We start from the raw sequence: 17,298 nt of genomic DNA on the forward strand, positions 1-17,298 counted from the left end.
TTACAACTACAGCTTGCTCGTTTTGACACAATATTTAACATTTTGCTAAGAAATATCTAAAATATTATTATTTTTTTTTATTTCTGTATCATTAAATGTATTAAATTATAATAATAAAAATAAAAATATTTTCCATCTGGGCCATTCGAAAAAATCCTTATCATTTGGCCCTGTATGAGTCTAAAATTTCTTTCTTAAAAAGTTTTTAAAAGTTTTAAATCTAACTTGTGAAACCTGCAGAAATCCTGTTTTATGCTTAGAGTATTTTTAAGTATGTTTAAATATTAATGTTTAAAAAAAAATGTAACAAAATAATAATAATAATGATAATTATGATGATGTTGACGATGATTATTATTATCATTATACCTTATTAGCTTTATTATTATTAGCATTAGCCTATAAGCAATCCCAAATTTCATTTCGCCAAAATATTGAACCCATTTCTGCGTTTTTTTGTGCAAGCAAGTATTTTACAGTGCTTTAAAAATGCTCAAAAATGTCTCTGTCAGTGCTTTCAAACTATTGTATTTGATTTTCCAAAGTCACACAAGTGCCAATTTTACATCTGTCACATCCATAACGGAGAGATGTACGAAAATAGCGAAGCTTTCCCTCTTAAAAATAAAATAAAATTAATCGTTTTTGTTCTATAGTGAGCCAACTCTTATCCTTTTGATTAGCAACATTTCTTTTGGGTTGTGCAGTTTAATTCTCAGAATTTCTACAAAGTATTCTGTAAACTCGCTAACTTTTTTTTGGGTCACATCCATAACACTTTAAAATATAAAAATAAAAAAAAAATGTTTACAGATTGATATTTTTCTGCTTCCATAACTCTTTGGTTAGTTATTGTGGAAAATATAAACAGATGTTTTAATATAAGTTAACGTACACTTACCGGCCACTTTATTTGGTACAGCTTACTAGTACTGGGTTTGATCCCCTTTTGCCTTCAGAACTGCCTTAATCCTTCATTGCATAGATTCAACATGGTTCTGGAAATGTTTCTCAGAGATTTTGGTCCATATTGACATAACACAGTTGCAGATTTATTGGCTGCACATCCATGATGCAAATCTCCCGTTTAACTGCACCCTAAAGATTCTCTATGCATTGACATCCGATGATTATGGAGGCCATTTGACTACAGTGAACTCATTGTCATGCTCAAGTAGCCAGTCTGAGATGATTCTGAATCATTGATGCAAGATAGGATGGATCCATGCTTTCATGTTGTTGATGCCAAATTCTGAACCTACCATCCGAATGTCGCATCAGAAATCGAGACTCATCAGACCAGCCAAAGTTTTTCTCAATCTTCTATTGTTCAATTTTGGTGAGCCTGTGTGAATTGTATGCTCAGTTTCTTTTTCTTAGCTGAAATGAGTGGCACCTCGTGTGGTCTTCTGCTGCTGTAGGCCGTCTGCCTCAAGGCTTGACATGTTGTGTGTTCATAGATGCTCTTCTGCACACTTTGCTTGTAACGAGTGGATATTTGAGTTACTGTTGCCTTTCTATCAGCTTGAACCAGTCTGGCCATTCTTCTCCAACCTCTGGCATCAACAAAGCATTTGTGCCCAAAGAATTACTGCTGACTGGATATTTTCTGACCATTTTCTGTAAGCCCCAGAGAGATGGTTATATAAAAATTACAGCAGTTTCTGAAATACCACGTTCAAAGTCACTTAAATCTCTTTTCTTTCCCACTCTGATGCTTGGTTTGAACTGCAGCAGATCGTCTTGACCTTGTCTACATGCCTAAATGCATGAGATGTCATGTGATTGGCTGATTAGAAATTAGCATTAACAAGCAGTTGGACAGGTGTACTAAATAAAGTGTATGCTTTCTGTGTGAGTTCATGTTTAGAGATTTTACTGCAAATGTCACATCCATAATGCTGCGTTTGCTCCTATATTACTTCATTTATGTGAAACCCATTCCCGAAACTGTATAGGAGATTGCTGAGATCAACTGAAAAAGATGAAAGGTGGCTTTTTATTTATTTATTCATCAGACATCCTAAGATTGCTGTGCTGCTCCTCCACTAGACTGAAATTGAGTACATTTGACCGACTAACAAGATACTAAACTACACTGTGCTGCTTTGTTAAAAGAAAATCAGTGTTTACAGATAATGAAGTGCACGGTTTGGCTGCACCTGCTCATTTGAAGGGTGGAGTTCAACATAAATAGGTGTCATCTTCCCAAAGGGCGTTTCCATGTCAATGAAACCTTCAAATCCTAGTGTTTCTAGAGGTCGTTTCCTGGTCACAGCAACAGGCCTTCGTGAGTTACATCATTCTGCCCCTGAGAGGATGAAAACATGCCACTGCATCATGTGATGTACTTATCATCTGTCCCCTCCACAACCATACATTACTAGAATACAGTCGGGAGATGCGATAGTATGATTGCATTACGGCTAAAAATGAAAACCCATCACAGGACTTATCCAACAACCGGATCATGCAAATTGTATAGAGGTGAGATGCGTTGTCTCTGTGGTGATGTTTTGTTTTTTTATTATTTTATTAAAGCTAACCTCCCACACAGGAGATGAGATCAGTGGCAGCAGTTGTGATCCTGTTGTGTAAATGTTTTGAACATGACTCAGTTTGGCTAATCTGAGCAATGTTTTCTTCTCAAATGCATTAGGGAACTGGGAGGAGGGATGTGATGGAGAACAATGGGGGTCTGCTAATGTTGTGCTGCTTGAATTCGGTTTCAGATGAATTCAGATGAGTTTTTGTGGTCGTTGATTATGCTATTTGTTTCATATTGTTTTTCTGGACTTTATTTTTGCTTAGTTTTTTCCTATTGCTTGTTTTTTGTTGTTGCTATGGGCCTTGTTTTTGTTTTGCTTTTTATTTGACTTTTTCAGGGCTTTTTTTTGTAAAATGTTGTTATTTCTTTTTCTGGAGATTTATTTGTCGTTATTTTTGTTTTGTTCTTGTTATGTTTAAAATTTGTGTGATTGAGTTATCGTTGCTTAGTTTTTCTTTCATTTTGGTTTGCTTGGTTTGTTTAAATTGTTTTGGTTTTTCTGGATTGATGTTTTGTTATTCTGGGCTTTATTTTTTGTTAAGCTTTTACTTTATTTCATTGTTAAGAATTTTATATTTGTTTTGTTCATGTTTTGTTTTAATTTGTGTGATTGTTATGGTCTTTATTGTTTTGTAAGTTTTTGGTTAGTTTTTATTGTTGGTCTGGTCCTTGTTTTTGTTTTTCTTTGCTTCATGGTTTAGGGCAGCAGTTGCCAAGAGGGGAAGTTGGTCCGGGCCCACAAGGGGGCCTCAGCAAGCTCTGTGGGGGTTCGCGTCATATTTAAAACATTTTTTAGCAGTGGACAATTAGGGGAACGATCCCATGTTACATTAGGTCATTTTATCTGCTGGCTGACCAAAAAAATTAACAAAGTTTAAATTTGTCCTCCACAAAAAAGACTAATGCTAATGACCCAGGTAAGGAAGTTCTAAACATTTTACGTCGCAGCGCTAGCAATACTAAAAGTATATAATAAATAATACAGTACTGCCACAGTATATTATATGCAACAAAGTTCTTGCTAACGAATGCATTAGGCTGTCCAAACTAATAAGACATTTGCAGATGACTCACTCCCAATACACAACAAGCCCAGAGCATTTTTTTGAGCCCAAGATTAAAAAAAATTGACACACACCCAAAATGAGATGAGGGACGTCACTGCTACTTCTAAGAAACGTTTAAAAAAGTGGCAACTAATTGGCAAATAATGTAGGGCCAATGTAAAGGCCAAAGGCTTATGATTTTCAGTTACAAATGGCCTGCTGATGCTTTGCTTTTATATTTTACATTAGGCTATTATTCGTGCATAAACATAGATATAGTAATAAACTAACCGTTTGCTTGAAAACAAAAATTTTTTGTCATCTTTACTGCAAACTTAAATGAGCAATAATATCATTAACATTTTTTGGGAGGTGGCTTAGAATATTTTCTGGCGGGAAAGGGGGTCTTAGGCAAAAAAAAAGGTTGGGAACCACTGGTTTAGGGCTTTGTTTTAATTTTGTTCATGTCTGTTTCAATTTTAGTGCCTTTTCTGGGCTATTTTGTTCGGTTCGGGGTTTTTGTTTTGCTTTGCTTCATTTCATTGTTCAGGACAATTTCATTCTGCTGTTAGGGACATTAGATTTACTTTTTGTTTTGCTGTTGTCATTTAATGCAGAGTTCAGACTGCATGATTTTCAAAGTGGTCATGTCACAGATGTTTTCACACTCTATGACTATCTGGGGTAGCATTCTGTCTGTACTGTGTTTACGCTGTAAGATGGATCGGCAACAGGGGCTTTCACACCGCATGACTTTAAAATATAAAGAATTGCCAAAAATGTTGTCTCGGTCCACAAACTACATCTCAACCAACACACATAAAAAGTGACATTAAAACAATGTGAGGTATCTTTTGTTATGAACTACATAATAAGAAAAAAAACTTATTTTACTCAACTGGGTTTTGAAGGGAATAAACATTTTCTCTTCAACTTTTTACTTTTTCAACCCAGTTGTGCTCCTGCCAAATTTTCACTTGTTTTCCCTCTATTTCTTGGGTCCAAATAGACAGAAAGGAAGTCCTTTTAACATCTCCCCCATCCTCCCACTGGCCTGCAGATACCCAGAGTGGATCCTGCTCTCTTATTGGCTGTAGATTATTGCCAATGTTACTTTCAATCAGAACACATTCACATGGCATGATTTTGAATCACAGATAGCTCCAGATTTTTAGCGTGTCAAATATCTCACGGGTGTTGGCCACTCATCTGTGATTCTTTCAGATCATGTCTTTGATAGTTTACACTGTGTGATTGTTACTCACATGAATGACCACCGATTTGCCTGTGTTTTCGGGCATTTGTTGGCGATTTTTCAAAACCTGTCGGTGAGTCAAAATTGGGGCTAAAATTATGCAGTCTGAATTCGGCATAAGCTTTAGTGTAACAGTTAGCAATCTGTTTGGCAAAAGAGTGATTGATTTTATGAAATGATTTGATGAACTGATGCTTCAATGATTATTATAAACAATTCCTGTAATTTCAACATAGCTGAAAAAAATTACTGCAGAAAGATGTACTGCAACAACAACATTCAGCCACAAAGCCTAAATCAAGTTTTCAGGATAAAAGGATGTGACTATATGCAGTGTATGTACAGTATGGCAAAGTGCAGAACACATGATTTTTTTGAAAGTCTCTCACTCAAAGAGAGAAACAGAGCCAACTCCTTTGAGACTTTTCACCCCCTGCTTAAGTTTGGGTTGTCACATTATTATTCATATATTCTAAGACATTTTGGATTATCATTTGAATAGATTAATATTCTTATGCTATGCAGGCATGCGCTCCAGGAGGAAGAGTTTTTAGTAAGCCTTTATTAGTCAGAACGGCACAATGTATTAGTAATGCTGCTGTCAGAGATTGCACTTCCTTCAAAAGCACCTAAAAGCTCACCTACACACTAAATCCTCATATCGGTTTGAGATCTTGTGGTCTGTGTGATTCGATTTAAAATTTTTATGAGCCAAATATATTTTTAGCCAGAGTCATTTTGCTTTTGTGCTTTTGTCTTTTGTCTCCCTGAAGACAGATAGTGAGACAGGAACAGGATCTATTTTATGACAGAAAAACAACTTTTTCTCTGAGGCTGTTGTCGAGACTTACTAACCGATCTGTTTTAAGATTGTGTTTTGTCCTGTTCTCCACCTCTCGGAGGACAGATGGAGATGCAGAACACCTGCAAGGCTCTGCGGTCTTCATTAGAAGCGGTTTAAGATATCAGGGGGAGCTAAAGATCAGATATGAGCTGTTTGACAGCTTCTGGCCAGTCTGAAAGACAACACTCGGTGTGAGGTGACATGTTTAGCCAGGGTGTGTTTTGTAAAAGGATGTAGTGAGAGTAAGATGACCTTTCATTCAAATCATTGGTCTCTGTTAATCCTTTAAGCAATTTCTAACACAAAAATAACATTATTTTATTATTTTTTTGCATTGTTTTAATGTTCAGGGCATTGTTTTTGCTTTTTGTTTTGATGTTTAAAGCTCTTTATTGTTTTCATATCATTTTGTTGTCTTAATTTATTGTTTCATAAATTTATCTTTATTTAGGCTTTGTCTTTCATTGTGTTGTTTTTCTTGGCTTTTTTCACTTTGTTTTGTCCTCAATTTTTTTTTTACTTTTTGCCAGTTTAGTGGCTAATTCGTACGAGTTCAGTCGTATGAAATGGTACGATTTTAAAAAGGAGGCGTGGCACCTGACCCCACCTCTAACCCCAACCGTCATTGGGGGATAAGCAAATCGTACTAAATTGTACGAATTAGATCGTACGAATTCATACAAATTAGCCACTAAATGAAAAAGTTACGAATTGCCTTGAGATTGTGTTGATAGTTTTATTAACTCATTTCTAATAACTGATTTATTTTATCTTTGCTATGATGAGAGTAAATAATATTTTACTATTTTTAAGACACTTCTATACAGATTATAGTGACATTTAAAGGCTTAACTAGGTTAATAAGGTTAACTAGGCAGTTTAATTAAGTTATTGTATGCTGATGATTTGTTCTGTAGGCTATCGAAAAATATAAAAAGGGGCTAATAATTTTACCCTTAAAATATATATATATATTTTTTATTAAAAACTGCTTTTATTCTAGCCAAAATAAAACAAATAAGACTTTCTTCTTCAGAAGAAAAAAAATTAGACATACTGTGAAAATTTCCTTGCTCTGTTAAACATCATTTGGGAAATATATAAAATAATAATAATAAATAAATAAAAGGGGGCTAATAATTCAGATTTTAACTGTATAATTAGCTTTAATATTATTTCAATTTAAAATAATAGTACATATTAAATCAATGCAATTCTGTTTCTTAATTACATATTAGGATAACTTAATACAAAGTTAATAGAACTATGATTTGACCTGAGTTTTTTTTTCATCTGCTACCTTTCAGGTCTTATGCAAATAGCAGCTCTTTTAGTGAGCTTTTGTATTCTCTGAATGACAAGCTGCACATGAGCCGTGTGTTTTCAGCTTTTCAAGGCCTGCAGATTATGCTCACTGATTACTACAAAACACATCTCTCAGTGGGGTTAGAGATTTTCTTCTAATCCTGCATTATCTCTTTGAGTTATGCTGTGGACAGCAGTATTTTGCTGTCATACGGTCCACATCTGTTTGCTGGGTTTGCAAGCGTCTGATTTGGGTAATATGCTGCCTGTGTGTTTACCTGAGCTTATTTGATTCATTACTTATTTGACTTGTTTGTAGGAGAATCTTAAAAAAAACCGTTCGACCAAAATGGGTATTTAGCCTCTTGTTTTAAGCCAGTATATAATTTTTTTTTTTTTTCTGTAGAACATGAATGAACTTTTTTGAAAATATCCTAGACAGTCTTGTAAACACAGTAGGGGTCCGGACTGCCAATTTTCAAATGTAAAGTAATAATCATAATTATCAAAGTGATTTAAGCATCTTTGTGGTGAATAAAGCTTTCCATTGATGTCTTTATTTTTGGTTTGTTAGGATTGGGCATAATTTGGCTGTGATACTATTTGAAAAAGGAGGATTTGAGAAATTTCATTTAAAGTTGTATAAACTCAATTGTTTATTTCTTTAGCGCTTTTACTATATAGATTGTGTCAAAGCAGCTTAACATAGAAGTTCTAGTGAACTGAATCTGCGTCAGTCCAGTTTTCAGAGTTAAAGTTCAGTTTAGTTGTTTAGTTTTTACTGCTGAAAGTCCAAACAGTGAAGAGCAAATCCATCAATACAGTGGCCACAGTAGCGAGGAACAAACTTCACCAATTGACGAAAGTGAAGGAAAAAAATTCCATTCCTAGCAATGCATTATTAATAAAAAACATTGATACATTTACTAAATGTCTTCATGGAACATGATCTTTAAAATTCTAATGCATTTTGGGATGAAATAAAATCTATGATTTTGTCTCATGCAATGTATTTTTGGATATTCCCACAAATACCCTTGTGCACCATAAGATAAGCTTTTTAGTTTTGATATTTTCTTAAACTTAATTATATTAATTATATTATATATAACATTGTAACATTTCCTATATGACTAAATTATACTTGGAAAAAAAAATGACCACATTGTTTCCATGATTTCCCGCTCAATCATCTAATCCACTTCCTTTAAATTAAGAGCTTTTAGTCGATCATTAACTTAAAAAAAGAAAAGAAAATGAGCTTCTGAATATATAAACCCGCCTGAAGGCTTAATAGAGGATGTCAGGAGCAGACAAAGAGGAAATTGCTTAAAAGGCATGTTAAGGTGGGATTACAGCTTCCTAAATGGAATATATAGGGCATAATTTGTTAGTGAATTGGTTGCCTGAGCGACAGTCAGTGATGGGGAGGAGGAGTGTGTTTAATTAAGGCAAAGCACGATAAATGCAAATGCGAGCTCCATCAGACAGCTCAGATGGACAGCCCTCAGTGTTTGAGTGAGCGGGGGAGGGGACCGGGACGCAAGGACCGGGAGGGGAGGGCGAGAGACACATAAAGAAAGAAGAGAGAGGAAAAGAGCAGTAGAGTAAGAGCAAGAGAGCGATACGGACAACAAATGTTCTGCTAGTGGGAGGATCAATGCTTCAAGCAGGTGTGCGACTCACTTGAGGAGAGCTCCTACATCCATCTGCTCACAGTGAGTAATCCTACTGTATCTGCACACGGGAATATAAAGTGTGGCAGTTGTACTGGCTTTGGTGTGTCTGGTATCTGGTTTTTGAGATTGGCGGGACGATCAAAGCAGATGTCAGGTGTGTGGACGAACGGAGTCTTTATTAACACTAGTGATGCTGCATGGAAAATTTTCTATAGTAAGTGGCGTTTGTTCATGCCTCATCGTTTACAATTAACTTCTTAACGGGTGACCTACCAACCCCTTTAGTCGTGCTCTGAGCTTCAGCGCTCATGGGATCTACTGGCATTGACTTGTGAGCTTTTAGTGCTTTGTAGTTTTCTCCAGTGTCACATTTGAGATGGTGTTTCATTATAGCTGCTTCTTCGCATTTCATTCCGCATCTGCTGTGGTTGCTCAAATTTGCTGAAGATGGAGGTGAGATGGGAATGAAACATTTACTGCGAGCAGAATCCCAGGAGTCAATGACTTACGTAAAAAACTGTGTTGTTAAATATGTGATTTACTCTACATCAAACTTCTCAGATATTCAAGGGGAAAGGAATCAAGGCTAGGTGGGTTTCATTTTAATCTTCAGGTATTTGTAGACTAGAGGAGAAAATCTGCCTGTCTTTATAAAATTGACAATTAGTATGCTCTCAGACGACGGTTAATTAAACACAATTGGAACATTTAGAGGGGAGTGTCGTGAGTTCATCTCTCTGGACTTTTTCATTAATGTCAGCCTATTAATATTAACTCCATGAAGCATTACTATTACAATTTTGACTGATGCGATGGAACAATTATATGAAATAACTAGTCTGAATTAGTTTCATAATATAGTCTTTATTAAAATGTGAAACGGTTTTGTTTAAATAGAGTAAAATAAAAGACAAGAAAATGTATATTTAGTGCATAAAACTGAATTATTAGCCCACATTTGATTTTTTTTTTTTATATATATTTCACAAATGATGTTTAACAGAGCAAATACATTTTCACAGTATGTCTGATAATATTTTTTCTTCTGAAGAAAGTCTTATTTGTTTTATTTTGGCTAGAATAAAAGCAGATTTATTTTTTTAAGGTCAAAATTATTAGCCCCTCTAATTTTTTTGGATGGTCTAAATAACAAACCATCATTATAAAATAACTCGCCTAATTACCCTAAACTGCCTAGTTAACCTAATAACCTAGATAAGCCTTTAACATGTCACTTTAAGCTGAATACTAGTATCTTGAAAAATATCTAGTAAAATATTATTTACTGTCATAATTCATTCTTTCATCCATTTTCTTTTTGGCTTAGTCCCTTTATTATTCTGTGGTCGCCACAGTGGAATGAACTGCCAACTTATCCAGCACGTTTTACGCAGCAGATGCCCTTCCAGCTGCAACCCATCTCTGGGAAATTACTGTCATCTTGTCAAAGATAAAAGAAATCAGTTATTTGCAATGTGTTGAAAAAAAAAATAATCTTCTCTCCGTTAAACAGAATTTAGGAGGAAAAAAAATAATAAACAGGGGGGTGAATAATTCTGACTTCAACTGTATGCAAATAATAATATATTTATATATTTGTAATTAATTGTAAAAAAAAAAAAAAAAAGTGATGAAGTGCTTTGTAATGTGTAATATGATGATGTGCATTTGCCAGATAATTAAGATGTTTTGCTGCCATTGTTTTAAGAATGTTAAAAAAAACTATAAATAAATAACTTGACCTAATAATTTTGTAAATATTTTTTTCATGATTTTCTACTTGTATAAAGTCTTTAGAATGTCGGATCTGACTGTATTTGAGCATTGAACTTCTGTAATGTTATGCATAATTTGATGGCTGCACTCCAGTGGTGTGCTTTCACAGTGTTGTGAAGCCTGCAGACTTCAGTGAGGATTTTGCCTGCTTGGTGCATAGAATCGGTTTCTGGGCTGCTCAGCTGTAGGGAGTGAAATAATGATCCCGGTTGTGAATGCAGAGCGTTCCCTCAGCTGTCCATTGGGAATATCTTGCCTGTGTGGGAAAGAATTAGTACACAGGAATTCTAATCACTCCGTACTGTAATAAGCCAGTCGGATCTATATGTAAGTACAGTAAGCTAGTGGTGCATCATAGCAATTCACCACCACATGTGGAGACTTTAATATAGATTTTAATATATAATATATTTAATATAATATTTTTTATAAAGTGAAAGTGGAATATTCACTTCCAAAAAGTATTGGTGTTGATTTAAATGATGGTCAGTTAATAGAAAATGGTGTAATTTAGGATATGAGTACAAAACCGCATGATACCGCAGAGCTGTTTCTAGAAATTCTGTTTGTTCCAGCTCTCCCGCATTACGTCACATCTATTATCCACAACAGAAGTCTAATCTACAATACATATCATCATGACTTGAAGGCAAAAGTACACATAAACTCGCATTTATGGTGAATCTGGACATTTATTTAAGACCAGCTTCAAATGATGGGTTGTGGTAATGCAGCGTAAATGTAAATATTCAAAGGCAAATGGCCATGTCTTACAAATCTCATTTACCTATAAAGTTGCTGTCTGATTTTGATGGATGGCGTTGTTGGAGAGAAGAGGATTTGCAAGCAGTCGGGTGGCTGCTGCTGTTGAGCTCAGACTGTGGGTTTATTCTCTACAATAGCCAGCGATGGGCATCACTGAGACTGATATACAGTTGAAGTCAGAATTATTAGCCCCCCTCTTTATTTTGTCCCCCAAATTTCTGTTTAACAGAAAGAATACTTTTTCAACACATGTCTAATAACTGATTTATTTTATCTTTGCCATGATGACAGTAAATAATATTTTACTAGATATTTTTCAAGACACTTCTATACTGTACAGTTTAACTGACATTTAAAGGCTTAACTAGGTTAATTAGGTTAACTAGACAGGTTAGGGTAAATAGGAAAGTTATTGTATAATGATGGTTTGTTCTGTAGCAAAAAAAAAAAAAAAAAAAAAACAGCTTAAGAGGGCTAATAATTTTGGCCTTAAAATGTTTTTTGAAAAATTTAAAACTGCTTTTATTCTAGCCGAAATAAAACAAATAAGACTTTCTCCTGAAGAAAAAATATTAGAAGACATACTGTGAAAATTTATTTGCTCTGTTAAACATCATTTATAAAACATTTGAAAAAGAAAAAAACAAAAAAAAAACAAAGGGTGGCTAATATTTCTGACTTCAGCTGTAGAGCTATAGAGAAGTGCTAACTGGAACGCAAACTTGTTTAAGAGAGTCATCACCAGTATGTTCTTTACTTTACGATTCTGGATAAATTGAGAATTGGTTTGATTCTCTCGGTTAATGATTTTGAAAAGTTATATAAATTTAGATGTACTTTATACTTATATACTTAAGATATACTTTAAAATGAGCATAAATTGTTGATGCAGATTTATGGCACCACTGCAATTCAGACGTCCCAAGTTTGAGTCCCGGTATGTGGACCTTTCTATGTACCCATTATTACAGTATATCAGTAGGGCTGTGCGATTTGGGTAAAATATCTAATTGCGATTTATTTTTTAATTTATTTATTTTTTACAAATATTGTGATTTTGATTTGCAATTAAATTTTATAGTCAAGCTTCAGCTCAATATTCTGTATTGTAGCTTCTTACTGCTAAAATGCAGTGAGTGCACGAGCCTGTGGTGCTTTTAAGGTGCTCGTGCTGTGGCAACAATTCGCCAACAGCTCTTATAAATTACATGTTTTTGTTCAGTGTCTGTGAGTTTGAAACCTAAATATTGCCATATTTACGACATGCTTTTTTTCATTGATATAAATTCATCTAATAATGCTTCTAAAGCAGCAGACACTATCATACCACGTGTCCGCACTTTCCTGTTTGTTTGTTTGTTTTATTGTGAGCTTTTCACATAGTTCAGTTGCACTATTCTGATTAGGCAGAACAAAAGTGTGTTCTGCTCACTTAATTGGCTGGTAAGACTGTCACACACAGACGGCAGTCATGCATTTTTGGCTCATGAAACATAAATAAACTATATGATACTATACAGCTATAAAATATCAGTTCTACTTTTTTTTCTTTGAAAAAGCCAAATTAGTTCACTGAAGTATTTATTTTTTTGTTTCAAAACTTGATTTATGCTTTAATGTGAGTAAAAATAATTGTGCTATTATCACAGACTTTGCAAAACATTTGTGGTTTTCATTTTAATTTCTCTTAATTAAGAGCAAGTTTTTCTTTTGTGTTGACTGGTGTGATTCATTGGCAAACAAAAATATCAAGATATGAATTTTACTGATAGCATTGTTTATTTATTTTTTAGACTTCTGTAGATATCGCTATTGTGAATCTCTTTGGCCACAGTTATTGGCTTGTGAAAAAACTAATATTATAACATTCCTTAGTGTTATATACAATATCCCTATAATGAATGTTTCAATGCTCTAATCATGAAGAATTCTGAATGAATCAGTGTTTTTGAAAAAACAAGTCAATGATTTTATTTGTCACCCCTTGTGTAAGAATATAATCTTAATTTAAATGTAAGGTCACTTTCAAAATGTGGTTTGCTCCTATTTAATTGGCACTGTATTGTTATATTACTGTATAAGAGTACTGTTATCTCAGTGCATTTGTGATAATCTGGCTTTTTGTACCATAGAAATAATGATACTGTGTGATTGAAAAGACTAAAGACTAAAGCTGTTTTATAATACATGACATCTGCTCTCTCTGGGTCAGCAGCAGCGTGAACACAGATATGAACGTGATCATATTTGTCAAAGGTTTAATAGACACAGCTTCAACTGAATCATTTAGAAGCAAGATTGTGTGGATGTTTGAATCAAGATTGTGATCTTTTAAGAATTAATCGTGCAGCTTTTGACCTTTCCTTACCAACTGGAGAGACTTTAATAACACAATTGCAACCACTACATGTCAGTAAGAAGGATTTTCCCAGATATAGATCTTCAGTCAAGTCTTTTTGCCGGAAGCATTACAAGCACTACATGCAGGTCTTAAGAAGCACATTCAGTCAAGAGATGTACCGTTTTACAAGACGATACCTTGAAACAGCATAAACGCTCCTAAAATCTATTTAAAACACATTCACAGGTTGCACCTCAGTCACACAGTCATTAATTATATTAATTATGTAAATGTATATAGTAACATTACTTTAACTTACTCTGCACAAATTGTATTCAGCTATTTTTTATTTGCATATGTGCTCAGTTATGTGATTTGCATAATTCCCTTAGTGGTTCTAGCAGATATTCTTATTCAAATCTTTCTTTAACTTTTTTTCTTTTTGCAAATGCAGCATTTTGGTAGTCTGCAAGCATACAAATGCATTTAAATTGACTCAAGATTTTAGAGCTTTCCATTTCCTAAATTACCATGGAGGATATGCATCAACGCAGTGGCAGTTATCTCTGATTTTCTGGTAGGGAATCGGTCAGGGTAAATTTTTATAAAAACATTTAGCAAAGAATAAATTCACCAGTTGCCTCATTACAGAGCATTCAGGGTCATTCTTTAGATCACTTACATTGCCCTGGACTGTTTTTAGCTCACAGTGTAATGCAATCTGTTTCTCCTCAACTAAAGTATAATGGGAAATCTAATCATGCCCTCATGTCAAAACAATAGGACTCTGAAAAAAATGAGATTATACCAGCCCCCACATATCGCACATCACCTCTTCAGCTCCACGGAGCTTTGAACAAATGGAGAAACCTGCTCATCTAAATGCAAAGCCTGCTCACAGGTGCTGTACGGCTGTTTGGGGGTGATTCAATTGTCATTGTTCAGGCTATCACAAAGCTAAAGCGTCCTCTGCTGTGACCTGTGTGGCCTTTGGTCATTTAGAGTGCTATATCTCAACTGGTTTTGCTTTAGGTTCCATAATGGACATCAAGTTATCAATTGACACAATACAAACATTTTCGCCCCAAGGGTCAGGGGTCAGAACGCACTTAGTCTGTGGAATAATTAAAAGGGTTAAACACTATCTGCATCTGAAATTCAATGTCTCAACAGCTGTGTTTGTAAAATCTGGAAAATTGCACTGCCACAAGTTTTCTGTGAGTATGTACACTACCGGCCAAAAGTTTGGGGTCAGATTTTTTTTTTCATGTTTTTTTTTTCATTTCTTTTTTTTTTATAATTATTCTGCTCATCAAGGCGGCATTTATTAAATTAAAAAAATGTTAAATTGTTAACTATTTATTATTTTTTTTAATAAATGCTAATTGTATTTAGTTTCAAATGAAGTTATTACTCCAGTCATTATTGCTTTTATTGCTAAATAATAATAATAATAATAATAATAATAATAATAATAATTATTATTATTATTATTATTATTATTATTATTAGAATGGTTTTTGAGGCATCATGTGACTCTGAAGACTGGAGTAATGAAGCTGAAATTTCATCATTAAAATCATTGGAATAAATTAGTAAATTAAATTATAAAACACTTCTGAAGTTATTTTATAGTCAATTAAGTTACAATAATATTTTACAATTTGTACTGTTTTCTTCATTAAAAAAATGCAGCCTTGGTGAGCAGGAGAAGCCTATACTAAAACCTTTAAAAATCCTCAAACTTTTTACCGGTAGTGTATGAATAAATAAATAAATACGCAAATGCACACACACAGTTGAAGCCCCCCTTTATATTTTTCCCCAATTGTCCAAATGGTTTTCATAATAACATAGTGACACATAACAGTTTGTTCTGTTGACAATTTAAAAAAAGAAATGCTTAAGGGGGCTAAAAATATTGATTGTATTTTTTAAATTAAAAACTGCTTTTATTGTAGGTGAAAAAAACAATAAACAAATAAGACTTTATCTGAAAGAAAAACATTCTTATAAATATTGTGAAAAATGTTCTTGCTCTGTTAATCCTTAGAGAAATGTTTGAAAAAGAAAACAAAATTTACAGGACGGCTAAAAACTTTGACTATAACTACATATATTTACTTTTTATATAAAATTACAACAGGTACCATGTTTTTTAGACTTGCTTGTATTCATTTAAGCAGCACAAACTGTTTTAAAACTGAGTTTCAAAAATCAGTATTTGGTGGAATAGAGCTGATTTTTAACCACAGCATATAAAAATGTGCTAGCCAGTTGTCATTTTTTAAAAACAAATGCTGTAAATTATTTAAAATTTGTAAGCAACATTATCAGACCATAAAGCAATGATGTGAATTTATCATTTATTCTCCTCCAGGGTCTTAAACCATTATGAGTTTTTTTTCCTTCTGACACGAAAGAAGATTTTTAAAAAAATGTTGGTTGCTAGAACCCTTCGATTTCTACCGTAGAAAAACAAAAAACTATGGAGGTCAATGTGTCCCAGCAACCAGCATTCTTTAAAACAATATATTTTGTGTTCAGCAGAAGAAAGAAACTTTAAGGTTTTGAACAAGTATAGGGTGGGTAAATGATAACAGCATTTTTGTTTTTGGGTGAACTATCTCTTTAAAAGAATCAAACAAACATTTTACTTAAACCCAATATTTCTCAACCATGTTCCTGGAGGCCCACCATCATTGCGCATTTTAGATGTCTTCTTTGTCTGTCTCATCTATTACAGGTCTTTGAGTTTCTGCTAATGAGCTGATGATGTGAATCAGGTGTGGTTGGTTGTGGAAATGGAAAATGTGCAAAGCTGGTGGTCCTTCTGGAATGTGGTTGAGAAACACTGCAGTAACCCATACTTAATGAAAAAATCATAAAACAATTCAAATGGTCTCTTAATTTTTTCTCTTTAATTTTCCTCCCATATTTTCCTACTTTATAAGCCTAATTTTAAATAAGGCTGTCAAGTTAACATTAAATGATTGTGCATGTTAATTAAACAAAAAATAACAAGGTAAAGTGAAAGCCATTAATCACTCACTGACAAACCTCGCTTATTTGCATTTTGCATTGTTTTCTGCACTTTGACTCGTTGAGAAGGTTGAGAATTGGTGGTGTAGAGTGTGTATTGTTGTGTAACTATGTATGTGTTTCGCTGGTCTGAAGTGTGCGTCTCATTTCAGGAAACAGGATGGAGGAGAGCCCTGCATCTCTAACACACTAGATCCATCACTCTTCCAGCCTTCTCTGCCCCACAGCGGCCCTGCGTTCCTCAAGGTACCACAAACCCCCTGCCCTCCAGCATGCTGAGCATCTTCCCGTCCTGCCAAAGCTTGACTTCTGCTTGCTGAGTCTGTCTCACCTCTGCCGACCCTCCTGCTCCAAATACTGTGAGCCCTGTGTTGAGCTAAAGCTGAAGCTGATCTGCATAAGGCCAGCGTTTGGTATTAATACACATGATTGACATGCCATGCAGCAAAATGAGAGTGATGTAATTAAAAGCGAGATGCTGTTAATGAGCAAATGTCAGGCCGGTTTCTCAGTCACACCCCTTATTCAGTAAGACAAATGCCTGTCAAAATAGCATTGATTAGGAATGGCCATTTAACCACTGACAGCTTGTCAATGAGTTATAACGCCAGGGATTCAGCTTTCAGAACTAAAACTGCTTTTGTGATGTTTAAAGGGACAGTTTAATACTGGAACTACAGAGATGGGCATTTTGGCA

At 34.4% G+C, this 17,298-nt stretch overlaps 1 protein-coding gene and 1 long non-coding RNA gene across 2 annotated transcripts in view; both read left to right on the forward strand.

Moving 5' to 3' along the window:
- The window catches only part of rap1gapa (RAP1 GTPase activating protein a), a gene marked incomplete at its 5' end in the record, with an annotated part of 113,943 nt that overhangs the window by 15,216 nt on the left and 81,429 nt on the right, over nucleotides 1–17,298 (forward strand). The window contains 1 exon segment of the mRNA NM_001123053.1: nucleotides 16,754–16,847.
- LOC141380489 (uncharacterized) lies at nucleotides 1,007–11,777 on the forward strand. The gene is made up of 2 exons (XR_012398486.1): nucleotides 1,007–6,549; nucleotides 11,587–11,777. It is a non-coding gene; the product is annotated as an uncharacterized lncRNA (long non-coding RNA).

This window comes from Danio rerio, chromosome 23 (genome assembly GCF_049306965.1).
Source record: "Danio rerio strain Tuebingen ecotype United States chromosome 23, GRCz12tu, whole genome shotgun sequence".
In the NCBI taxonomy this organism is placed as follows: Eukaryota; Metazoa; Chordata; class Actinopteri; order Cypriniformes; family Danionidae; genus Danio; species Danio rerio.